General features: G+C 35.1%; 1 protein-coding gene across 5 annotated transcripts in view; it reads right to left on the bottom strand.

Annotated features, from left to right (window-relative positions):
• Positions 1 to 27,014, bottom strand: part of LOC129940273 (polypyrimidine tract-binding protein 3) — a 768,555-nt gene that overhangs the window by 323,604 nt on the left and 417,937 nt on the right. The window lies entirely within an intron of this gene.

Genomic DNA, 27,014 nt, shown 5'->3' with positions numbered 1-27,014 from the left:
TAGAGATCTACGTGCCGTTTTTAGTAATCATAATGGCGTGGCCCTTATGTGACAGTTTGGTGTGCTGTTGTTTTCAAAAAAATGGGCAAAAAGGTACAGTTAATGCGGATCGCTACTGTCGCATCATTGAAACCTTCCTCAAGACAACATAAATCTGTTTACTAGGAAACCCAAAAAGTCTGGTTTATTTATTTCCCATTGCCTTTTAAAATATGGAAGACCTTTTTGCCGGAGCTTTTTACGTTTAGTAAAATAAAATTGTTTTAAACAATGGCTAAACTTCGAAAACAAAAAACGATAAAATCCAAGACCACCCAAAACTGTTCTTATTGAAATTTGTCAATGAAAATAAATTTTTATGTTTAATGTAAACAAACAAGCTTTTAAAGTAGCCTTTAGTTTTTGAGGAATTTCACACACCGAACATTTTTACTAAATTCCAAATTAAAATGACTTAAAATTAAAAGTTGAGGATGTTAAAATGCAGAACTAGGCCTAAGTCCAACTTTGTCGGAGTTTGAAGTGAATTTTTAATTTATAGTTTTGAACTGTAATGGAACAACTAAAATCGAAACATACAATTGGTCAAAAAACAAAGTTATCAAAAATTTTAGACCATACCAATCCACATGAGCTTTAAGAGTGTCCGATATAACCAATGCATGATCTTTTATGACTTTTATCTAGTAATTTATGAGTCGCCAGTTCTATACGAATTATTTTCATTTTCTCAGATTTTTTAAACTATGCAAACTTAGAACTATTCTAGAGTTTGGGAATGACCAATCTACAGCCTAAACGGTTTCGATATATCTTTTTTTATAATGTAAACATAAAAGGTGAACGACTTTCTCTTTCCACCTGATTGTATCCTTTATTCAATTCTTTTTTTAATTAAATATGTAAAGTTTCATCTTTCCATAAGGTAATTCGTCAGTGCAAGCCAGCAGAAAAAGCTTACAACTTCATAATATATTCCATTTTGGGTACCTAGGCACACAAATACCTAACATGAAATCTTATTCTTCCCAAGACAATTTAATCTCTCATCATCCGGGTTCAGAAAAATTAATTAATCATTCTTTGCCTATTCTCAAAATCAACCTTATACAACTTACGTACCTTTTTTTTAAGATATCAATTTATTTTTGATAACGTCTTGTTATATCGTCGTCGGATCACCTGTAAACCACCCACCAAACACCAACTCATTACTTAAGAAACCACCCTCCTCAAATATTGCACCCATGCAGAAAACTGCGTTGATTAAAATTAAAAGAAAGAAAAAAAAAACAACAAAATTTCAATAAAACCAAAACCCAAAAATAAATTGCGAGAAAAGACAACCCCAAAATAAAATATCTAAGTCTTAATAACTTAACAGCTATATTCATACATACAAGTTTATGTAAGAGAAAAGAAAACAACGTGCGGTAAAAATCATTAATGTTTTGGTATAAAACTTCAATACCTCAGAATAATAGCCAAGGTTTTCAACCTATACACCAGTACTAGGTAAGGTATCTATATAGGAAATAATAAAGCCCATCACTCCTACAAAATTCTCATGCTTTAGTCTTCGCTTTCGTCTTGCCTTTCACCGTCCCGTCAACGGCCAACACGATTACCTTTTTTGAAAGGATCTTAACTCATTTCCTGTCCCATAGCACATTTAAATTTTTAATAACTCGACTTGCGTTTAAAAACCTCACCACTTCCACACAGAGAGATAAAAAAAGAGAGAGAGGAGCTCAGCCACCATTTCATAGCCTAATTACAACCTTGAATATTTTATAACCCATGGATGCCAAAATGGGCCACCGCATAGTCAACGTTTTTGTTTATGAGAAGAGTCTTTTCTAATCCTCTTCTCGTCTAATACTATATGCGCTATGGATGGTACTGATGATGAGGGCCTAGGACGGCTTGTGCAGTGAAAAACCAACCGCATGAAATGGACTGTCCGTCGTCCGAAGCACCGCCGCGCCGCGCCGTCCGACGTCACTTTAATTTTCGCCCGTCACGTCCGTCAGAGTTCTAGTCGTGTCGATATGGTATCTCGTACCTCAAAATCCGTCTCTTCGTTTCTGCCCACAAGCAAGCAACAGTCTGCAGGATGGGAAAATAAAATAAAATAGAATTCGACCTCGTTACCCTAATTCGCAACCAAATTATGTACCCAGTATTTTTCAACAATAAAAATCACGAATAAACCCTTTTTTCGTGGTCGACCCTATTTTTTGGTTATTATTATTTGTTTTTGGCTGATGGTGGTTTTCTAGGGTTCAACATTGGAATTTAATTTGGAATTTAGACTCAATTCAACTTTAAGCTTTGTTTTACTTCTATCTACCTTCTATAATCGACAGTAAGGGAATGAGCGATTTATTTAGCAATTTTTAGCTAGGCGATATGACGACAACGAACGGTCACGGTAGTATTTTCGTCTCATCTAGAGGCTAAATAAATAATTAAATCTTTTCAGAGATAACGCTGCTTTGTATAGAAATTCAGTGATTTTTTTAAACTTCGTTTTTGTTGTAATTTAATTTACCGTCAGGATAATTTATAAAAACAAGCGCGAAACAAATTTTAGCATCCTTAAAAATAAAAGAAAAACGAAGAAAGAACATAAATTAGTCAAAGTGCATAATTTTATCCTCGTCAGCAATAAAGCTTATATAAAATATTCTTAAGGACGCGCGATGTCGGTGTAAGAAAAGAAAAAAGTTAAGTCAAAGAAAAGAAAGAAAGTTAAAAAAAAAACTAAAGAAATCAAGGTAGCAGGTATCTTTGCCTATGATCTTGGCTTGATGGGAATAAGGCTACACAATAGTCCATAATTTCCTTTCTCTATCTCTATTCCTTGTTTTTTTTTTTTTGAAAAAAAGGACTAGGTAAGGTATATTAAATCGTGGAATATGCTCATGTCAAAGGACTTCAAATAAGGGTTAATTAATAGCAAAATTTTATGAAACGTAACTTCTTTGATATAAGATAAAGAAGATACTAATCAAGGTGGTGTTTAAAGTATAGCAGTTGTTTATATGATAGTTTAAAATAATTTTTCTTTTCCTGCGATACCAGGGTTGCAAGGAACTTAAGTTGAATAAGAAAACAGGTAATTAATCATAATATATATTATTACGTTTTTAAGTGCCCCTTTTCTCTCACATTGTACCATTTTTAACAATAAAAGTGTCGAAAGAAAGAGAATGTTCTGTTTTTTTTTTTCAAACTGAATTTTTATTGAATAATAATTAATTATTTTCGAAAAACTTAACTTTTTATTATAATAAAAAAGATATACTGGGAAAACATTACACCAACAGAAATGGTTTGTGCGTTTGATAGAACTAATCAAATACACAAACCATTTCCTTCGATAAGTTATTTTCCCGGTATTTCGTATTTTTTGGGATGAGTTCTATTTTTCTTCATAAGCAGTTTTAGGATAAGATAAGGTTGAGGGGATGAACCGTCTGGAATGTTTTGTAAAGTAGTAAACGTAGCCCATTTCAACACAAACCTCCAATATACGTTATACTAGAAAAAAACTCATCCCCAGAAAAATGTAGCAACATTTTGTTGCGATTACGAAAACAGAACGGCTAATTTGAGAGAGTACATTTCATGACAAGAATGAGTTTTGGAGGATTTTTTAAATGATCCTAAGAAGAAGTACAATTGAAAAAAAAATTAAGTTGCTCAAGCAGGAATCGAACCAAGGACCTCTAGAATGACTCCTGCGCACTATTCATAAAGCCACGGGTTCAACTATTGAAAGCAAAGGGTCGTTTCATTTTAAGGGAATGGCCAATGTCGATTCTGAAGTAAACACAATTTTTTTTTTTATAATTAGCAAACACTAAAAAGGTTTTTTATACCTTTAATATGCCAAAGACACAGTGTGAGTATTAGGAAAAGAGGAAAGGGTTGGATAGGAGGTGTCGTTGTACATTGGTTTTAAATTTCTAACATTGCAATGACAGGGAAAGATAGAGCGTGGAAAGACGTTCCACATTCGCGTAGTACGGCTAAAAAAAAACGGCCGAAGTTGGGCTCAAGGGTAAACTGATGGGCATTCCTAGAAGCGCGGGTATTACGGTTAAATTCTTCAAGGGGTGGAATGCAACTGTCTATTTCACTAGAGCATAGTCCGTTAAAATAACGATAGAAAGGGTGAGACAAGAAACCTTGCGTCGATGTTCGAGTGATGTAAACGAGTTGAAGATGTTAATGTCACCAATCATTTTAAAAGCTCTTTTTTGAATACTGTCCAAGAGGCTTAAATAAGTTACTGGAGCACCAGCCCAGAGATGAGAGTTATATTCAAGTTTCGGACGTATATAGGTTTTGTAGATTGTAGCCAGATCAGACGGAGAGAAAAATTTCTTGCAACGTCTCAAAAAACCTAGACATCTTGCGGCATTTTTGGCAACATCGCGTATGTGATCGCTCCACAAAAGGTGGTTGCTGATGCACATTCCGAGGATGTCAAGATTTTCTGTTTCGTTGATGCAAGTGCCACTTATGGATAGTGGCAAAGACGGTTTATCTCGCTTTAACGATGCACGACAGCATTGCGTTTTCGAAGCATTAAATTCCACACCATTTTTTATTCCACATTGTACAATGCTGTGTAGGTCGGAATTTAATGAGCTTATCATATTTTGCCGTTGCAATTCCACATCCGAAGAGGAGGGTTGTGAGTCTGGAAACGAATATGAAACGCTATGAGTGATATCGTCAGCGAAACAAAGTATTGGATTAGATATACCAGACAGAAGATCATTTATAAAAATGAGGAAGAGGGTCGGAGAAAAAACGGAGCCCTGTGGCACACCAGCGTTTATTTTATGAGTTTCAGACTTGAATCCGTCCAAAACAACTTGTATTGAACGTTTCGAAAGAAAATTTCTGATCCAACGAAGAAGAAATTCGTCAATACCGAAAGCACGCATTTTCGATAAGAGAGCAAGATGCCAGACTTTATCAAATGTCTTTGAAATATCAAGTGCAATAATCTTACTTTCTCCAAAACGAGGTAAAGATCTGTTCCACTGGACCTATTGCTACGAAAGCTGTATTACCGGTCATTAAGAAGCTTTCGTTCCTCAAGACATTTTTTAAGCTGATAATTAATCAGCGTTTTCATGACCTTAGAAAGAAGGGACGTTAGTGCCGTTTCGCCTTTTTTTAGAATTAGCTGAACAAATGCAGTTTTCCAACTACTCGGAACGAGCCCAGAAGAGTAGGATAGATGGAAAAGCTTACGCAGTGGTTTTGCTAGCGTGGAAGAACACCTCTTCAAAATAATAGCGGGGATACTATCTGGGCCAGCGAATTTATGAATGTTGAGTTCAGAAGTTATGCTCAATTCTTTTTGTTATGATAATATTGGTATGGTTCAACTATGTCTGGATCAAAATTTTGGTCTAATGACCTCATGAAATTAGGTCATGAATTAGGTTCTATGAATTTATTGTGCCGAATTATCTCATCCTTCTGCTCTTGGCCAGCATTTGACATCACCAACAAGTGAGATAATACGGCAATTGAATTGGCCACTGTTGCGTAAGCGGAGTGGCATCCAACCTGTCGAAAATACATACTGTCAACATTCATATCTTTCAATTCGGGCCATCAAAAGCTCGTATAACCTCCTTTTGGGAAAAATAGGACCCGATAATCCCCCAGCTCATAGACCGCACCAAACAGTAACTTTTTGTGGGTGCATTGGTTTTTCGACAATCACTCTTGGACTATCATCCGTCCAAGTGCAGAAATTCTGCTTATTGACAAATCCATTAAGGCGAAAGTGTGTCTCATTACTAAAAGTTTTATTTATTAAAACTTGATCATCCACTGATGCCATTTCTTGACACAATTCTGACTTTTGACGAAGCTTTAAATGGTCAAGAGGCTTTAGTTCTTGAGTGAATTGCAACTTGTAAGAAAGTAACATAATGTTAGTCCTCATGCATAATGTTTATCAACGACAAGCGTCGGAGGTTTTTCGATTGTACGCACATTTGGTCGATAAAATTGACCGAAAAAATGCACATGACATGCATTTCGATTTGAACTCCTATTTGCATAATAAGCTTGAATACGTTTGATAAAAACAAATTTCAAATAAAATTCAGAAGAAAACTTGACGTTTAGGTATGTTATATTTTAAAGCAAATGAATCGATTTCTGAAAACTTGGCTAAGTTAAAAAGGATGAGACCACTTGGAAATAGAAGCTAAAATGATATTTTTTTCTATCAAAGGAACTCGAGCAACTATACAGCCAACGACTGAAATAAGTATCTTATGCCGCTTTTTGAATCATTGTAGCGTGTTTTAGGCGGAACTTTTGGCGATAAAAGAAGTCTTGTCCTGGCTTAAAGAAAATGTTACATCAACATTTAAAATCCGTATTTTCTCAGATAGTCAGGCCGCTATCAAATCTATGTAAACTGTTGCTAATGCAAGACGCTATGAAGAAGGCAAACAGGAACAATATCACCACATGTCAGGTCACAAAAAACATCTGGCCGACAATAAATTTAAAACTTTCAAGGTGGTTGCTATCTCTTAGCAGATCCCATATAAGCTCGATAATGGGTGTCATACCCGGACACTGTCTAATAGTAAAGCACGCCACGCGACTAGGCGTATTCTCAAATGACTTTTGCAGAAGGTGAATGGCCGAGGAAGAGTCGGGAACAATTCTTTACCTTCTATGTACATGCCCTGCTCTACGATCTAAATAATATCAGCATAATCGGCCTCTCACGTTTGGTAAGGGACTTAAACTGGTTCCATTGAGCTTAGAAGGAAGCATCAAGATTCATGTGGTCTCACAATGGCCATTAAACTGGCCTAGGTGTGTCCGTTTCCATCATGAACAGCCCCTTTAAACTAACCTAACCATGCAGCCAACAATTGACATCTCAGCTGTTTTCTGTCTAGAAAATGGAAACATTAAATCAATCAATCAAAGGCTTAAACTTTTGTAAGAATCACTGTCAATTGGATTTTTCTTTAAAAAATTCACCATTTCAAAAATTTAATAAAATTCAATGGAAGTCGTTAACAATATTTGCTTTTTGGGATATTTAGGGACAGTTTTCACTTTTGTTAGTTACTTGTTTAAAGCCAAAAACCATTAGTGGGAGTTTTCGAGAGTTTTTCAAGTCGACATCTTTGCTGATTTTTAAAATATGGAGGACAAAAATGCATTTTAAATTTGAGAACGTACGGATTTCACAATTCTTTGCCTTACATTAATGTTGAAAAATCATTTTTATCAAATAATTTCTAGTAAATTTTGTATACTACGAGACTTTCTAGAAAAAGCTAAGGTTCCACTTTTTATTTCAAACAAGCAATAAATGTGGTTACAAAAATGAACGCTATTAAAACACCAATTGTGTCATATATTCTTAAACTTAAAAAAACAATAGTTTTCTTCTATAAATTTTTCTCAATTCTCAAGTGAAAATGTTGTTGAACAAAATTTAAAAATCTTTAATGCCTAAAAGGCATAAAAATGGCCTTGCAGGTTTTTACACTTTAGACCCGACGATATCTTTCTATAATAAATTAATGTTTCCAAAAATCTTATCTATCTTATACTACCTTCCCTATTGTAGGTTTTTCGTCCTTTTCATCTACTGTCAGTGTTAAATAAAAAAGCTAAGGTCTTTTAAATAATAATCATACCAAGACAACCTCTTATCGGTAAATTTCAGCAATAGAAACGAATTATTCATTTTTCTTTTTTTTGTCACCGCTTTTTTTTGTTAAATTCAAAACACAAAACAAAACAAAAATTCAAATATAATTCAATTTGTTATGCATAAATACTCATAGATATAAACATATCTATAGGCAGATCCTTGATGTATAACGTTAAAATGAGTTTACCAAAATTTTGCACATGAACTGAAATATAATTTAATACAATTGTGTGTCCTCGTCGCGGCGCTTATGGTACTTTATTAGCTTGCAATGACATATTTCCATTCACATCATATTGTCCCAACACACCTTTTGTGTGTTGATATACCAAGAGGATAGCGAGCGGTACACAAGAAGAGCACAAAAAAAAAAAAATCACACACACAAAACAAAATGTAATCGCCTGCAAAACGATATCCTTGCGGAAATCATATTACCAGAAATTTCTTTTTAATGACACTAAACGTTTTCAACGCCGCGTTTTTCTATGTTGCTAGAATCATTGCATAGCATATGTCCTCACACACCGTCTGCTTTTCACTCTACATAGGTATATTCTCCTCCTTATTTATATATCTACCACCCATTCAGTTTTAGAATCATCACATCTCACACAAAAGGACATTAATATTCTGTGCTGTGCTGTGCTCTGCGACGGCAAAAGGAGACAACGAAGGCGACGACGGCAGGCGACGCACGCCGGGTACCAGTTTGTCCTTTAAGGATACGTATTTGAATAACAAAATGATGATGTCACAAAACGATGAGCACTGCGCCTTGCCGCGCTCCACCACGACACGAGAGCGGCTTTAAAGTGTGTGTATAGGGCAAATGCCAAACAAGCGATTTGAAGAACAGCGGCCAGGACTTCTCTTGATATACGATACGAAGATGACGACAACAACAAGGATGTGTTGTGGAATATCAAGCCAAAAAAAATACATCTCAAGAACATTCCCATCAGAGCACGAGTCCTTGTCATAGCCATAGCCGTATAGCCATAGCCATCCAAGTGAGTCCTTTTTTATGATAAATGGCTGAAATTTATTATATTGTTCACTTTTTCTAAGGCGATGTGATGTGCCGAATGATATACTTCCCTATACTTAGTTGAAGGGAAGGTGGGTAGATATATGTACCATTTTACGCCAAGCACCATCCATATAGACATCTAGAGAGGTAGTACAACGGTGTGGTACATCATAAGTATGAGTCTCGTTGAGAATCCGAATATTATTTCAGATTTTTGTTTTATTATTTTTAAGGATTTTTTTTTTGATTTTTTGGTTTTATTTCTTATCGCGCATAAATCTATTTTGAATAAGCAAAGGGCAAAGAGTGTGAGTTTGAGTTATGCAAAGTAACAACAACAATGGTAAAAGACCTATAAATGCAATAACTGAAGATGGTCTATGTGCTGCTATAAAAAGCGACATAACATTTAGCTTTGAAATAGAAAGTACAGGCATATGACTCCTCTAAACTGAGGATACACAAAAAGGAAGACATTAAATAAAATGATTCGGTTAATCGAAAGAAACGAAATTAGGCTTTTCAAAACAACAATAGCACAAAATTCCCAGGAAATTATGATGTCAAAAGATGACAATATTAACATATTTTCAGATTTACATACTGATTTCAAGGTTATTTTTTAAGTGAAAACGCAAAAAAACGAACAATTTCGCTTATGGAGAAAACGTTTTTATCTTACTCGATATGGGCATCGTTGGTGAATCAACCAATAAAGAGGAAAACGTTTGGATAGAAAAGTTTAAAAAATAAACCAAAGTGACAGCAAATTAAGCAGCGATTGAGGTAAATCATAAATAATCAACAACAAATCAAATTTGATTTACTTAAAACATGTATGAAATCCTTATCTAATTATACATTAAGAAATGAATTATAACTAATGAATAAACCAACCAATAGGGGCGCGAAAGGGGCTTAAACTTAAAAGGGCGAAAGAAGACAATACATAGTCCGGCACTTGAAGTGTAACCTAATCCGTCATTGATTCGTTTTGGATTTATTTCAGTGTACAAAATGTGTGACAGTAATTAAAAATTTAGAATCACATTGAGCATTGCTTTGAGTTGGTCAAAAAACCAATCGGAAGCTGCTCTAACGTAATATGAAGGTATTAAAGTTCACTTAGGGATAATGGATTTCTTCATTGTCGGGAGGCTGTTGTGAAATTTGGATTTTTCTTTCCAAAATGGTTCACAGATAATAATCCATTTGATTTGCTTCTGAAGAATTGAGGAGTTATTATGAAATCAAAATGAATTTCGGAACTTTGTTATTCAACCATTTTGTATTATTCTCTTTCGAGAATTCAAGCAGCCACAAGAATACATTCACGGTATTAAATCAAATTAATTTCGAATTGAAAAACCCTCTGCCTTATAGAAATCCCAAAAGAACTGACTAGACGAAATTCAGTCAAATTATTAATTCCAAACTAAGCAACTTACCGAATCTCATTGAATTGATAGGAGACCTTGAATCTAAGGTGAAAAACTTTGAAACATCTCTATAGATAAAGCTTTTAGAGTCTCTTGCCCAGTTAAATATAGCCCTTAAACCCTTCCTTCTTGGTGGAATGAAGAACTGTCCAGTCTTAGAAAAATGACGAGGACAATTTTCAATATCTGCCACAAACATAAGTTTTACCAACCCTATAAAGACTCTTTTAAAATTTACAAGCAAAAAATAAGCCAAAAGACTAGGCTGGAGAGAATACTGTCAATCGATCGAAGACCTAAAGGACTCCGCAAGGCACAGCAAAGTTTTATCGAAGGAACATTGTAATATAAATCCCCAGGCATGGATGGCATGCTGCCAGTTATGCTTCAAAAGTTGCATGATTTGGCAGCTCCATGGCTAGAACAAATTTTCAAAGGATGCCTCCTTCTCAAACATGTGTCCATGTATGTCGTGGAGACAGGTCAAAGTAGTTTTTATCCCGAAAGTGAGTAGGCGAGGTCACGAATCCGCGAAGGATTTCAGACCAAAAAGATCAACATCTTTTGTGCTTAAAACCTTGGAGCGCATTCTTTATTACCATATTAGAGAAATCCTAGTTGGACGACCTTTCAAAAGCTCTCAGCATGGTTATCTTAAGGGCAAATCTACGGATACTGCCCTCCATGAGGTAGTGCGTACTATAGAACAAACAATCCATTATAAAGAATTTACTCTTGTTTTTTAACAAAGTCCTTACAACCTCGAAGAATCGCTCGTTATGTTCGGTGTAGAAGACTTCATTCGAGAATGGATTATTTCCATGATCAGTGGTAGGAAGATTCGAGCCACTCTAGGCAATACAATCGCAACAAAACAAGTGAGTAGGGGAACACCCAAGGGTGGTGACCTTAAGCCTCTTCTATGGCTTCTGGTCATGGATACAATTCTCGTTAAATTAGAAAGATTTGGAGTGAAGGCGGTAGCCTATGTGGATGATTTTGTGCTATTGGTGTCAGGAAAGTACACCTCTGTGATTAGTGAAAACACGGAGTCAGCTTTGAAGAAAGTTAGCAGCTGACCAACGAGGTGTGGACTAGGAGTTAACCAAAGTAAAACTGAACTTTACCACCAAAGCTATAGTACCGCCCTTCACGCTACCTCGAATCAACGGTCAAATCATATCATTGTGTTCCTGTGCAAAATATTTGGGAGTTATACTCGACCCTAAACTAAACTGGAAACTAAATATTGAAGTACGGGTTAAGAAGGCCTATGTTGCCTTCTACGCCTGCAGCAAAACTTTCGGCAAAAAGTGGGGACTTCAGTCGAAGATGATTTTATGGCCGTACACAGCCGTAGTACGTTCAATCTGAACATAAGGACCCACTTTGTGGTGGCCTGCTCTTAGCAAAGGCTATAATATTGATAAGCTAAAGAATGTTCAGAGAATAGTTTGCGTGGGCACCACAGGAGCCATGCGTACTTGCCCAAAGGACGCCTTAAACGTTATTTTGGATCTTCTACCAATCGTCCTTTTTATTAAATACATAGTTTCTTGCAGCGCTATTAGGCTGAAGGAATCAAACAGCTGGTTGTCAAAATATTATGGTCACAGCAACACAACGCAATTGATTCCCTCAGATATTATCTCGGTAGACACTGACTATTACACTTCTTCTTTGAGCCTTAGTAAGGGTTTTAAGGTTATTTTCCCATATAGAGAAGATTGGGAGGATTACATCGTGGCGATAGGTTTCGACACAACCATCTTTACTGACGGCTCAAAGATGGAGTGCGGAGTTTGTTCTGGGATCTTTTCTGAGTCCCTACATGTAGCCAAATCCTTTAGGCTTCCTGACTTTGCTAGCGTTTTTCAGGCTGAACTGCTGGCAATAAGGGAGGCATGTAAAATATTTAAACAAAACGCAAACCAAAACCGAAATGCGGCTATCTTTACAGACAGTCAGGCAGCTGTCAAAGCCATTAACTCGGCCACATCCTCATCTAAATTGGTCCAGCAATGTCGCAATGTCGGTGTCACCTTGATCTGGGTTCCGGGCCATAGTGGTATCGTGGGAATGAACGTGCTGACTAGCTAACCAGGCAAGGATCGGCCCTTCATAGCTTACTTGCGGAAATGGTTAACATTCCTCTTGAAACTATGAAGGGTAAAATCTTTTCTATCGACCAAACTGAATCAAACCGAAGGTGGGGCAATTCACCCAACTGCATTATATCTAGGAAGGTATGGCCCACCTATAATAAGACCCGTACAAACGATCTTCTATGCAGGCCAAGGCAAGACATAGCCAGGATTGTTGCGGTTTGTACCAGTCATTGGCCTATAGGAGTTTATGCGGAGAAGTTGGGTATCTCCTAAAACATCTTTTGCCGTAGTGAAACGATAATCCATTTCCTCTCCAAATGTCCTCATTTGGCAAACACTAGAATGAAATACTTGGGAAAAGCATTCTTTCAAGAACTTGATTAGAGACCTAATCTCTTTTCTCAATGCGACAAAATGACTAACATAATCGCTATGAAGCTTCTCTATAAATGTTTCCCTTTCTATCACAGGTCAAACGAGTTTTTGGTATCAAAACGGCGCACTACAGCGCTTATTGGATCTCAGGCTAGGTTGCCTTGAAATCGCCATTTCTACCTACCTGCCTACCTAAGTCAAATTAATTTTGATGATTGGAGAGCGCCTATCTGAGGTAAAATCGACCAAGATCATTTTTTGTAGTGGGTTATGCTTTCGGGGTGATCAATCGATAAATGGTTCGTTAAGTTAAGCCTATTGTTTTGGGTGTTTACAGAACAAGATGTGAGGAAATTGACAGCTTAGGCAAAACATCGCAAATAATTCAATCTCATAAGTTTAACTTATTGTTTCTTCGGTGTAAAATCATACTTATTTCAGGTAAGACGATGGAAGTGTCCCAAAGTATATATAGGGTTTTTTTTGGCACGTGTAGATTTTGGCCATTTTTTTGTTTCGTTGACATCTGTCAAATTTATTGTTTATCATTCAGTTGTTTATGCCAAATATACATGGCAAATTACACGATTGAACAGCACATTCAAATGATTAAACTTTTTCCCCGCCGTGCACAAGAACTCGGCCTTTTTTGCGGGATTGGCCCTACACCTAAACGATAAATTAGTTGGCGCCACAGTAACTAAAAAATTTTAACCATTCCATGCAAGTAATTTTGTCAAGGATAAAGATTTGAATTTACAGCTTTTTATGTTGTAAAATGTTGACAATCTTAAACAAAAATATGACAGCGCACAGCAAAATGTTAGTTTAAAAAAACCGGTTCGAAAGCCACTATAATATTGCATTTTCTCCTTAAGTGAAAAATTATTAAATATCAAGTTTTTCAGAGTACTACACCCGAAGTATTAACTTCATACAAAAACGAGCTAAAAGGCCCAAAAGCATATTGTAAGGTATTTTTTACATCATGAGAAAGAATGATTTTTGATATATTCTATATATGAACAGAAAGTAATAAAACCCTTTATTTATGACAGTTCAATCAACATCAAAAAAAAATTCCACTTTTTCATAAGGTACAAAGCAAAAATCTAGATAAAATATCTAATTTATATTTATATTCAACAAACACAAGCTATCAATTGATCTTTTGTTTTGTTTTTTTGTTGTTGTTATTCTTATCACTATTCCTATAAAAAAAATCTCCTTTATGACTCTGTATGATTATATTTCTGAAAGTATAGACTTTTTACCTTTGATTCAAGATAACTTTTTATATCTGTCTAAAGTGAAAATAACACGTGATTAGCTGTCGCTAAACTTTACCCCAAAGAAACAATTGAAATCCTTTATTTATTATGTTTGATTGATTGAAATACACTATTCGCCTGACACGTATGCCAAAAGGTGTTGACAATAGACAAACACAACTACACTCACATATATATTTACATACACACTTAAAGGATGATAAATTGGATGAAAAAAGGAGTACGAGGAGCGCGGGCGACACACATAAATGACGCATGGGTTCTGTGGCAGGATTTCCTGATGTATAATGAACGAAGGCTCTCGTGAGGGGTTGATGGTTGGTCAAAGTCAAAGGCTTGTCGGCCGTCCGTCGAAATCACCAAAGTGTTAAGGCAAACAAATTTTCTTGCCTTCAAATAAATTTCTTGCAGGTATATAATGCATATATTGGACATAGGACCTATGAAAAAGGATCTCAAAGGATTTGTGTAGATATGTATGATGTACATGCTTCATGTGAAAGTTTTTGCAAGTATTAAGCATTATTATAAGATATTGGTAGGTTAAGTATAGGAAGGTAGGTAAATGGGAATTGATTTACCAAGAGGGATATAACATCCACTTTAGAGGTCAAATCGATGTGTTGACATATTTTATAAACAAAGAGAATATTGTATCAACGATCATCGACGAGAAGGGAAGCATGAAGCAAAGGTGATTATGGTGCTAGATTATTGATTTTAAGTCTGATGGATGATGGGCTGATGATGATATCCTTTTTTTCGCAGAGGTGTTAACAATTTGTGTTGTCAGGATTGTATTATGCATATGAAGTGGTGTTAAGTTATTTTGTTCATAAACATACTTAGATGAAGTTTAGTTTTGTTTTGGCATCATGGAGAACATAAAATTAATGAAACAATCATATTAAAGTTTACAATTAATGAAACAATCATATCAAAGTTTATATTAAAGTTTTTGTAGGACTTCTAAGGAAATATCTTGAAGATGGAAGGCTTTTAAATGACCGGGACTAGTGACTTTATAGTTAATTTCACCGAACAGTCTAAAAACATCTTTAGATCGTTTTGGAGAGAATGAGATTATTTCGCTTGCTATCTCTCAAACTTTTCCTCGAGTTTTACATCAGGTCTGCTATTTGGATTAGAAATTATAACTCAGACCGTTCAATACTAGGAGTATTGGATGGGTTCAAGTCTGAAAACAAGGAATGAATTCTGGTATGCCGCAGGTTTCTATTTTGTGTCCAACACTTTTTCTCATTTTTATTAATGATCTCCTGCCTTTAACTTTAAACTGAATGGATTGTTTTGCTGACAATAGCACTAGTATTTTAGTATAAGAAGGTTTTGATATTCAATGTTCCCTAAATCAAGCCTCTTTGAATGTCAAAATTCACATGAAACTTAGTGCTTCCAAAAACCCATCTCTGATCATTTATTTTCCAGAAACTTATTTCAGCCTCTTGAAAAGTATCCGATGAGAACCAGGGTCTTGTAACTTACAATTCTCAACCATTCCTGTGTCCGAGTACTGTTGTCAGGAATAAAGGGGACCAACAGTTTTAAGACGAATCCGAACGGCTTATTTAAGAAAGTGCTTTTCATGACAAGAATTACTCTTGGAGAATTTGTCAATTCCTAGAAAAACATTTTAGATGACGTAGGAAGGGATCGAACCAAAGACCTCTGGCACGACAGCTCAACGTACTAACTAACATTCCACGGGTACTACAAAATATGATAAACTCATTAAATTTCGATTTTAGCAGAATTTTAGACGTGGAATAAAAAATGCCAAAGCTTGAGTATAACTTGCAGCTCTGTTATGCTTCTCGAAAAACTCATTTCAGCCTCTCGGAAAGTATTAAAAAATAGCTTTAAAGATTTTTGATCTTAATAAAACAGCTAGTTGCATTGCTAAACCTCTATAAATATCCCACTTGGGTCGTATTGTGAAGTACAGATTTACATTCTTCAGTCGTACTTCAAGAATCAAGAGCGTCTTACCACTCTTTGTCAATTCTTTCTATGTTTTTCCTTTTTTCACATTCTTCGTCTTAAATTTTTAAATGGGTTACTAAAGGTAACTTAAAATTGGATGATAAGGAAGTTTTGAATTTGAGGACTTTCAAAAGAAGCAATGACCTCGCATGAAGTGAATTTTTATTTAGCGAGTCAAACCAAACTTCAGATATTGATCACTTTGCCTTAAAGCACCGTAAAATGTTAACAAAAACGGGTCTAAACTTTTTTTAAGTCAAACCAAAAGAAATGACAGAAATTCCTTTCCCAAAAGAATGAGTTATTGAAAAATAAGAATCAGTTTTTTTAAAGCAAAGGAATTCAAATTGGGAAATAAAACATTTATCATTATTTTGCCACCAAGGAGTTTTTTCTTGTTGGTTCAAACTACGGCCTTGATGATGACTTCTTGTTCATGTCCATCCGTTTGTAGCTAACGGATGACACGAACACACAAACACCATATACTTGGCTTTTACTAAAGAGAAAAATCGTAGTTTGATTTCTTCGTTTTTGTTTGTGGATTTCTTTTGTCGTGTTAAATTCCCTGAGGCACAAAAGTGTGTCTTAATATAACCTCAGAGAATATATTTAACCAAAATAAATGGGTTTTAAATTTGTTGCAACACAATGGTGTGGTTTGATGTTATAAAATAGAAAATAAGAATATATCCTTTTCCACAAAAAGAAAAACCCCACAAAGCTCTGTCCTTGAGTTGAATTACACAAACAAAAAAAGAAGGAAAAACCGTTTTTATACCCGCTTCTATGATGTCCTTTGTGGCATGACTATCTATGGACGTTTAAGGTTTTTCAGTTCATTTTTTGTTTTGCTTGTAACTTTTCGCTATAGAGTTTTTGCCATATCAGATTACATACAACACACATCCTTTATAAAATATATGATATTGTATATTAGTGAAGAAGACAGTTTCCACATACTCGTACCGTATTGTGGCTCCCTCTATATAGTTGAAGTTATAATTGGGTTTATCAAACTTTAGTTTGTTTGCTAAATACCGAGATAATTTTGTTAGATAGTGATGGTGGTAAGTTCATAGGTGAGGTGATGGTGTAGTTAAATTGATTCAATTTAAGGATTACACATGACAAGAGGGATATTGACATTACGTTTTTTGGTTTTTTATTATATACCTGTCAGCTGGTCTTAATTCAGAAAATAGATGACAATGCGTCTTTTGTAAGTATAAAATTGAATGATTTCAATAGTTTGGTTTAAGGCTTGTATATAAAATTAGGTTTATGATATTCAATAAATCTAATCAACATGGAAAAATTCTTCAATAAATTGTTTTCAATAAAGTTTTTTACTTTCAGTAAGAAATTGTACGGAAAAGGAGTCAATCATTTGTATAGACAAAATTTATTCAATTTTGACTTATCGGCCCTCGGGTAAGTTGGAATTTATTGAAGATGTTATAGATCGTTATAAGTATTAATCTATTTTGAAACAAAAACCATTAGCCGATGCTTTAAATCTGGGTCAGAATCCATCTTAAGGGTTTTCGTCACTTTTGAATACTAAAGGAAAATCGATTGAGATTTCATTTAGTGTATCATACAAAGGGGCCTTATCGAAGAACTTAATTGGTATTTGTAATACTTTTGCTTTATTTTGCTGACTTTAGAATCAAGTATTATCAAGCTTTAATTACTTTAAATTCTAATATAAATACTGGTAGCCTTTGTTTATCTATATATATGATGAGTTATCAGCTTTATCTTCTCTGGACAACATTTTTTCAAACGCTGCAGCAGATATAATTTATCAGCCTGGCGTGATATATTCTTAACATGTCTTTGGTAGAAGGTTAATCTTAAACACTTCTAAATATTCTCTGATTACTCCTCTTCCTCTTTGAAAATTGTAGACCTATTGCTAAACTTCGATTAATTCCAAAAGTATTTGAAGCAATTATTAAAACAAAACTGTATACTTTAGTTCGAAATCATATTTCACAGCATCAGCATGGTTTTCTGGCAGATCGACGGCAACCAATTTATCAATGTTTACGAATTGTCTTGGTTGTTTAGAAAATCGCTTGGAAGTCGAAGTTATCACCGATTTTTCAAAGGCATCTGTAGTTTGCAACACAATATTCTTTTGAAAAAAACTTGAGCTGTTAGGGTTTCACTCGGCTCTAATTAATTATTTTAAAAGTTATTTAGTTGGACGTGGTCAATATGTTAAAACTGTTGATGTTTTATCAAATGAAATAATAAACTTTACAGGTGTACCACAAGGCAGCCAACTTGGGCCACTCCTTTTTATTATTTTTATCAATGATTTGCCAAATTATATTTCCGATGCAAAATGTCTCTTATATGCCGATGATCTGTTACTTATAAGATCTCGATTAGAAGCCAATAGAATTCAAACTGACATTGACTGCATTGTTAACTGGTGTACCGTTGAATGGTTTATATTTCAATATCAAAACATGCAGTATTGTAAAATTTGTTGGGATACTTAATCCATTTAGTTTTAAGTACAAAATTGATAATCATCCATTGCAAAGGTTAACGAGATAAAGACATCTCGAAGTTATCTTTGACTATAAAATTAGTTTTAAAATTGACCATTTTTTTAAGGGTAACGCGATGTATGGTTTTATTTCTAAAGGGTGTCCCAAAATTAACGAAAGATTTGAATTAAATAGAAAACGCCGTTTTTAGTCTTTTGATAGTTATATTTTTATTGACTCGTAAAGTACATTGATATAATAGGGTTATGTATGGAATAACACATCGGCTTTGCATGCACTTGCGCACTCTTTTGTTGAAATTTTCCATGACCATTCTGCATAAATGTGGTTGAATTTCGTTGATGCAGCGTTGAATCTACTCCTTTAATGCACGGGTGGTTGTGGGCTTGTTGACATAGACTTGTGATTTCAAATAACCCCATAAAAAGAAGTCTAATGGTGTTAAATCACACGATCTAGGAGGCCAATTTTGATCACCGAAACGAGAGAGTACACGACCTGGAAATGTCTTATGCAGTAATTGAATTGTTTCACGGGCTGTATGACATGTGGCACCGTCTTGTTAAAACCACATATTGGACGCATCAATATCATCTAATTTTGGCAGAAAGAACTGTGTAATCATGTCGCCATATCGAGCACCAGTAACAGTCACTGCTTGACCAGCATCATTTTCAAAAAAATATTTCCCAATTATGCCTCCAGCCCAAAATCCACAACATACAGTCACGCGTTGTGGATGCATTTGTTTTTCGACAACCACATGTGGGTTCTCCGAACCTCAAATGCGGCAATTTTGGCGATTAACAAAGCCATCAAGATGAAAATGTGCTTCATCGCTTACGATGGTTTTGCTCGAAAAATCAGGGTCCATTTGTTGATGTTCAATAATCCATTCAACGAACTCTCTTCTCTGTCCATGGTCATAAGGCTTCAATTGTTGTTGTAAATTGAATTTTGTAAGCATGAAGACACAGATCTGTGGTGAGTATACGCTGTAGAGAGGTTCTTGAAATTTGCAATTCTTGTCCACGACGCACAGTGGTTCGGTTTGTATGGGAGAGCGAGGATGTTAAGATTAGTGTTATACATATTTGGTCAAAATTTGGTTGAAAAAAAAAAATTATAAACAAAGTTATTGACATTTTTCTAAAATTTGAGGGTTTTTGATTTTTGTATGGGAGAGCGGAAAAATTTTTGTAAAATCTGAACTATTAAACGAATTTTAATGAAATTTTTAAATCATTTTAAGATTAGTCTTATACATGCTTGGTCAAAATTTGGTCAAGAAAAAATTATTAGAAAAAAAGTTATTGGCATTTTTCTAAAATTTGAGGGTTTTTGATTTTTGTATGGGAGAGCGGAAAAAAGTCTGTAAAATCTGAACTTCTAAACGAATTTTAATGAAATTTTAAACACATGTTAAGATTAGTCTTACACATGCTTGGTCAAAATTTGGTCAAGAAAAAATTATTAGAAAAAAAGTTATTGGCATTTTTCTAACATTTGAGGGTTTTTGATTTTTGTATGGGAGAGCGGAAAAAAGTCTGTAAAATCTGAACTTCTAAACGAATTTTAATGAAATTTTAAACACATGTTAAGGTGGAAAAACATCATGTCCTTCATCTTTTAGGGCATGTCTTAATACTTCATATTGGCGTTTCGACAATTCTGCTTGTATAAATAATGCAAGAGCCTTATCCGGATCAAATTGTGAGCAGGAAAAGCTCTCTGATGTTGCTGCATAGTTTATCTCTTCTTGAGGAAATATATTTCTAATTTCGTCCCTCTTATACCTTTTAGCTCGATCACAGCATTCGTCAAAACTCTTTCGTGGTCTTCCCATATTAGTTGACGTTTCGGCCAATACACTTTGGGTTAGTTCTACTTCGAAAACTCCTTCGAGCCAATGAGTGTATTTTTTTCAAAATGACTTTTTTTTCTATGAACTGCAACTGCGTTCCATCGACTCAAAAAATGAGGCACAAAACGTTTATTTAATTCTGACAGCACAGTTTCTATTTGCTCAGAAATTAAGTTGGGGTATTCCCTTTCAAAATATGGTAGAAGATTTTGAACATCATGTCCATTAGTGATAAGTTCACTACACAACACCGAATAAGGAATTTCGATTGAATGCATTTTAATGTATGTATATTTGTTATTATATTTCACTTCACTTTCACTTATTGATTGATCAGAGTAAACATTTTTCTTAAACACCTTGCACAAATGGTCAATAACTCAATACCGACTTTTTTTTAATTTAATCCTTTATATATATAGATTTAAGTAAGAGATTTTATTCTAATAAGACAGGTAATACAAAATTACGCAATATACAACAAAAACAAAGCAATAAAACTTTAAAAATAACACCTTTTTTATTTCTACCTGCCCTACCTTTAGCAAAAAACTAAAAAAATAAAGGATTATCCCTAATCCTTTTCTTTATTTTTTTTTAAGCTCTATCATAAAATTTAAAATATCATAAAACTATATTGCTTTTCGTGTGTTCTTTCCAAGAAAATTGAGTTCAAAGTTGAAAAAATTTTCCGGGCAGAAATAAATGGTTTCGCAAAAATCGAAATTCTCAGACCTGTGTCAATGTATTAATTTTGTTTTATTGTTAAAATAAAGTTTGACATTTTTTCTTAAAACAATGGGCTTAACCAGTTCATTCTGACAATTAATAACGAAGAAATCAAACTTTTTGGTAAACACCACCGTCAAAACGCAGTTTTTTGAAATCCGATTCAGTGAAACATTTTTGATCATAACTTCCACATCTGCACGTATCTGCAGCTGATTTTTTCTGTGCTTTTACATAAATGCATGGAGCATATGCTGGCATACTTACTTTTTTGGAGTCTTTTGGAGCTTTTTTTTGAAATCAAAAAGTTTAAAAAAACACATTTTTTCCTAGTACTTAAGCTTCAGACTACTTGTAGAAGGTATCTTTTATAAATAATCATTTTTTTTTTATTTTAGATAATCGAAAATAGACCAATTAAATTATTTAAGAAGCTAGAGAATTTATTTAAAGGAACTTCGGAAAAAACATCTCAAAATTTGTTGAAACTACGGTTCGCGATTTGAGTAAAATTATTTTTCAACTTTGAGGGCTTGTAAATCAGAACATACAATATATATGTTGAAAAATACTTTTAAATCATACGCTCGGGTTATATAAGAGTACTTAAACATAAAATTTAAAAGGATAAATATAACTTCTTAAAAACAATTTTTTCCGCTCGCGCACCACTGTGCGACGTCGAATTGAGGTTCCTGGATTGTCAGCAACACTCTCACGCACTGCTTCGTCATTCACATTTGAACGGCTTGTTTTTGGATGACCAGTGTGTTGCGCGTCTCCAACGGATCCAGTCTCTATGAATTTTTCAATTAATCTCTTCACAGTTGACGAAGTTAAAACACTATTCCGACCATATTTTGTATGAAATTTTCGAACTGCAGCCGCCAAGCTTTCACTATTTTTGAAATATTCTTTAATAATGAAGACACGTTGTTCTATTGTGTAACGCTCCATTCTTAATAACCCTATACTGTTAGCTGTCAAATTGCTTTTTTTCAGAGTTGCCAACACTTCACTGAACAAATGGCGGCAAATTCAAATCTTGCGTTAGTTTTGGGACACCCTTTACTAGTGTCTGACGGTAGATTTATATTTTCGGGGTTTGTTACTTAAAACTTTCTTTTATAGGTAGCCCCATACAAAAAATCCATTGGAATCAAGTCGGGGGACCACGATGGCCACAGGATGTCCCCAAAGTGAATTATAGGTTTTTGAGGGAAAGCTTCTCCAAGCAAATTCATCGAATCTCTTATTCTCATTCTGTTGGGACTACATTTGCGCTGAAAACAATAGATAAGCTTGCAAAGTTTTGGCAAAAAGAAATCCGTTATCATTCGTCGATAATTGTCACTATTGCTATTTGTCGCATGGCCCCAATCGTGGATAAGGCGTACCAAACAGGAGGCTTTTAGTGTTTCCGTCTAGCTTTAAGGGTTGTTGGAGCCAATTAACGGCAATTTTGTTTATTAACGTTCGTGTTCAATTCACAAGACAAAAAAGCTGCAAAATCGTCTAACAAAACTATTTGCATGAAACGAAATCATTTTATTTGAGTTCTTGAACGATTCGAGTTTTGAATGAATGGAAGTCCCAGTGAAGCTTCCCTTTTCAGTATTGAAAGTCGTACATTTTCTAGTAAACTCTTTCCAACCACTGCAATGTTTTTTGGAGGCAGTGGAGTATTCATAGCCTCTGCACCCACGGACGAAATATGTCCACAATAGTTCCATCACTTATTTGTCGTGTATCGAAGTGTGAACAAATATGCCGAAATGATGCAGTAACGTACGACTCGTTACTCTTCAAAAATGTCTCGATGGCGAACTCGTGATGCTCGCTTGACCAGTGCGACATCGTTATCGAAAAATCCACACGATCACTGATTTCAATGACACCTTTCCCCTCGCGCATTTTATTACTTTTTGAAATATTCGTATTTAAAAACATAAATCTGCCATCAGACACGCTATATAATAGTTCAGTGAAGACGAACAATAAAGTTGTGAAAAGTTTTTCAGGTAAATTGTGTATATCATGAAATTTTCTTTAAAATATCCTTAAGTTATGTTTTCACACGAATAGGGGGTAGAATTTCTATTAGTGTCGCCAAACTTAAGAAAAGTCAACTCTGGGCATATTTTTATTTTTGGTTGATAAGATTTTTTGTTTAAAATTTGTAAAAATTTTTTAAAATAGAAGAAAAAACGTAAAATAGTTGTGGAGTTCCAAAAGGATGAACATTGGGCGCAGTACTTTTTCCTATTCTTTTTCAATTACTAGTTTCTACGCTATTTTTGACTTAAGATCATGATTTCGACAAAAAGGCCTTCTTTTGAATACCTGGCCTTCATATTAATGGGCAAAATTGGTATATTTTTATTTTAAAGACTTAAACTTTAAACTTCTTCTATTAAACATGACTGTAGACTGCTTTTTGGGACATAATTATGGCAAACATTTTGAGTCAGTTTTATTATTCGTGACTTTTTAAAAGCTGTTAAGACTTCGATACACCTATGTTCACTGGCACAAAGATGGAATGTTGGATTGGGTTAGGTATCTTCTCCGAGTCCTGAAATGTCCCCAAGTCTTTTCGGCTACCTGATTGTGCCCGTGTAGCTATAGCTGATTTTTTAACAGTCAGAGAAGAAATACACAAATCAAACTGCTTCAACAATGTCGGGATGAACTATCCTGCATCAACCTTCGTGTTACTCTTACTTCGTTTCAATAATAATGGCATTGGAGAAAGTAAACAGGCTGATAAATTCGGCTGGCATGGATCGGTCCTGCATAGCTATATCGAAATAGATATGGCCTAGCAATAACAAAAACCGGTTCGTCGAACTTTTATGCAGACCCAGGTCTGATAAAGCCAGGGTCAATACAATATGTACTGGACATTGGCAGAGAGAAGAGGATGCAACAATGCTGGCCAGTTCTAAAAATGTTCGGAAGGACAATTTACAAAGATCTTGATGAAATTTTCGAGATAAAAATCAAAGACCTGACTTATTTTCTGAACGAGACGAAATGGCTCTCTTGGTATCGCTTAGTTTGTCAATATAAATTGTTGTATTTGTTTATTTTATTTTATTACCAGCGCTTATTGATTCGCGTTTCAAGGGCTGCTTTTGACTGACATCTCTGCCTACCTTCTTTAGAAGCTGTTTAAAAAATAAAATACTATGCTTCTTCTTATTGAAGCAAGTATCATAAAAATGTCTGAGATTTTTTCAGACAGAAGCAATAAACGCATTTCTGAAGATTTCAAAACAAAAGATATAAATAAGGAGATATTTTTGTGGTTATTTCAAATAATTTGTTAAAATTTTAAACCATATAGAAACGTGTCATCCTGAAGTTCAGTTTTTCATCTTCAGTTTCACTAGACTATGAAATTGCCATTAAACGCTCACAGTCTCAATTCGTATGTAGATATATTATGTGTAGGTACCTGAAGCTTTTTTAAATGAGATTTTTTTTAGCTTTTATATACTGATGGCATGAGTTCTTTTCACACCATAACCACTTTGCATGTAATTTCTTTTGGCACTTTGCTTTCTCCTCGCAAGAATTTAAACACAAACAAATATAAGGCTTTCTTCGTGTCCCGAGATGATCTATGCCTATAGAGCTAAGCTAATATACGTGCCTGTGGATAAGCCCATCATCAGTATATTATGTGCTACCCTCATACTATTTTTTCCACATATTATACTTTAGAGTTGAATTCTAGGGGTAATTTAAATCAAACCAAACCCCCATATGATGTCAATTTGAAAAGTATAGTGCACAGGGCACACATAATCGTTGGTACAGTGTTGGAAATAAAATAACCATGATGGAACTTTCTAGTGACCCGAATTTTTTGAGACTTTTCTCTTCGGACGGTCTTTCGAGCACTGCGAATCTTTTACCAACCACACATCAAGAATGTGAAATGCCTTACCCAACTTTGTTTATTTTACCTTTCATTTTGATATTCAAAACTTTAGTAATTTGATTTTATCTGTGTTCAAACTTCTTACATGTTTAAAGCAGTATTTTGTCTTTTATTTTATAAAAATTATTTTTATAAAAAATTACAACTTGAAGTAAATTAAGTTTGACCAAAAACTTCTGCACATCACTGTTTCTATACAAACTTAGACGTCGCGATCTCATCATCGTTGGCGTACGTGTTGTGAGTGAAAATGCTACCACATTAGCTCCTTCAGGATGCTATGTCACTTGAGAAGTCCTTGAAAAAGTGAAATCATAAAATCTCGAGGACATGCAAACTTAGTTCGTGTTTGTTTTTTTCTTCTTCACCTTCACCTAACTTTCCGCCAGCCAGCATCACCAGCGCGTACCAACGCCATGAAGACGATGAGCGACGGCGAAACCGCTCTGTTCTGCCATTATAAGTTCCTTCTTCACTATATACTCGTACACTCTTTCAATATTTGTTCCTGTTTACTTTTCATTCTTTGCCATTCATCCTTTAATGATCCTTTTCGGAAGAAGTTCTTTTTTTTTGAAAGCTTGCGACAATTTAACCACAACAATGGATGCCTCTGTGTTTGACAATGGGTGTTAGGACTTTTTTCTTACTTTTTTGCAAAGTGGAATATTTTTGTATTCCTTTTGTTGATGGAATGCGAAATTGAAAAAGCCTATGACAACAACTAAAGACCGCCCGATTAAATTTTTTAAACTTTTGCACAAATGGATGGCGCATTTGTGGAACTTCTTTTGGTGAGATTTGGCAACTCGACAAAAAAGAAAAAGAAAATCAAGAAGAACAAAAACTAACTTTGTGATTTTTCAATTTACAAAATGTTTACCTTAGCACGCGTCGTCACCATCCTAAGCGGTTTGGTTTGAAAACGCAGAACAGTGAGTGAGAAAATCCTAGCAAAAGGGACGCACACACACACATAAATCAGGGTATAGGGGGTTGATAGATACTTTTGTGTTGTTGTCATAATGTTTTGCTCTTTGCTGCGAAACGCTTTTGAATAATTCATATTCAATACTTTTTTCTTCAGAAGGCAGCTCGAAAAAAAAGATGCTTTCTTAACTTACTGCCGTCGATCGTCGCTTGCTCGACGACGCTCCACTAGTTCCCAACAACAAAAGCAACAACAGTTCAAGAAGTAGAAAGTATGGAATCAATGTTTAGGCTAATGCCATACAAATAAGCACGATTATAATACATGGAGATGGAGGTGGTGTATAGTGTAGTGTTCCAGAAACATAGCGGCGCAGCGCGGCGACGGTACACTGGCGGAAGGAGGAAAATCTTATGCGTGATTTTGGGAACGCGTGATTTGTTGCGAACGCAAGTTTATGATGGGTGCAGATTTTCCTGCTTCAACATTGGGAGAGGGAAGTTGAAGGACTGACTTCCCTTCTCAACCATCGCTCTAGTTCAAAGTTGATATTTTTGCTTGCTTAGATTCGACTTCTGTTGCTGTGCCGAAACTGCTACGTATCCCTATCCCTATCCCTGATGGCTCTGCGTTGCTTCTTTTGTGGGGATCTGGATGTGTGCAGGATAATGTTGATTTGCTATTCCCTTTTATAATAATACACAAGGAATATTGGAAGGATGATGTTACGCGAAGGGATTTCTTGTGTCAAGACATGAGTTTTTTTTTTTTTTTTGTTATTCTCAAAATGCGATGCGATATGAGAAATTTGTCTTCATTTTCGGAAAATTCTATCTCCTTGTCGAGAAGCGGGCTTAGTTTGCTGTGTGAAAGGTGAGTGATTGAGTGAAAGGTTGTGCAAGCATAAGGGATGATTGTTTATTTCGTATTCAGGATGAGATGTGTTTTTATATCGTTGGTTGGTTGGTTGGTGGGTGGGTGTGGGAAATGTGAAGGATAGGAGAGGGTTTTTGGGGCTGAGGGTTACATA

This window comes from Eupeodes corollae, chromosome 1, assembly GCF_945859685.1.
Source record: "Eupeodes corollae chromosome 1, idEupCoro1.1, whole genome shotgun sequence".
In the NCBI taxonomy this organism is placed as follows: domain Eukaryota; kingdom Metazoa; phylum Arthropoda; class Insecta; order Diptera; family Syrphidae; genus Eupeodes; species Eupeodes corollae.
The sequence above is the reverse complement of the archived record's forward strand: the minus strand, read 5'-3'. Positions and strand labels throughout refer to the sequence as shown.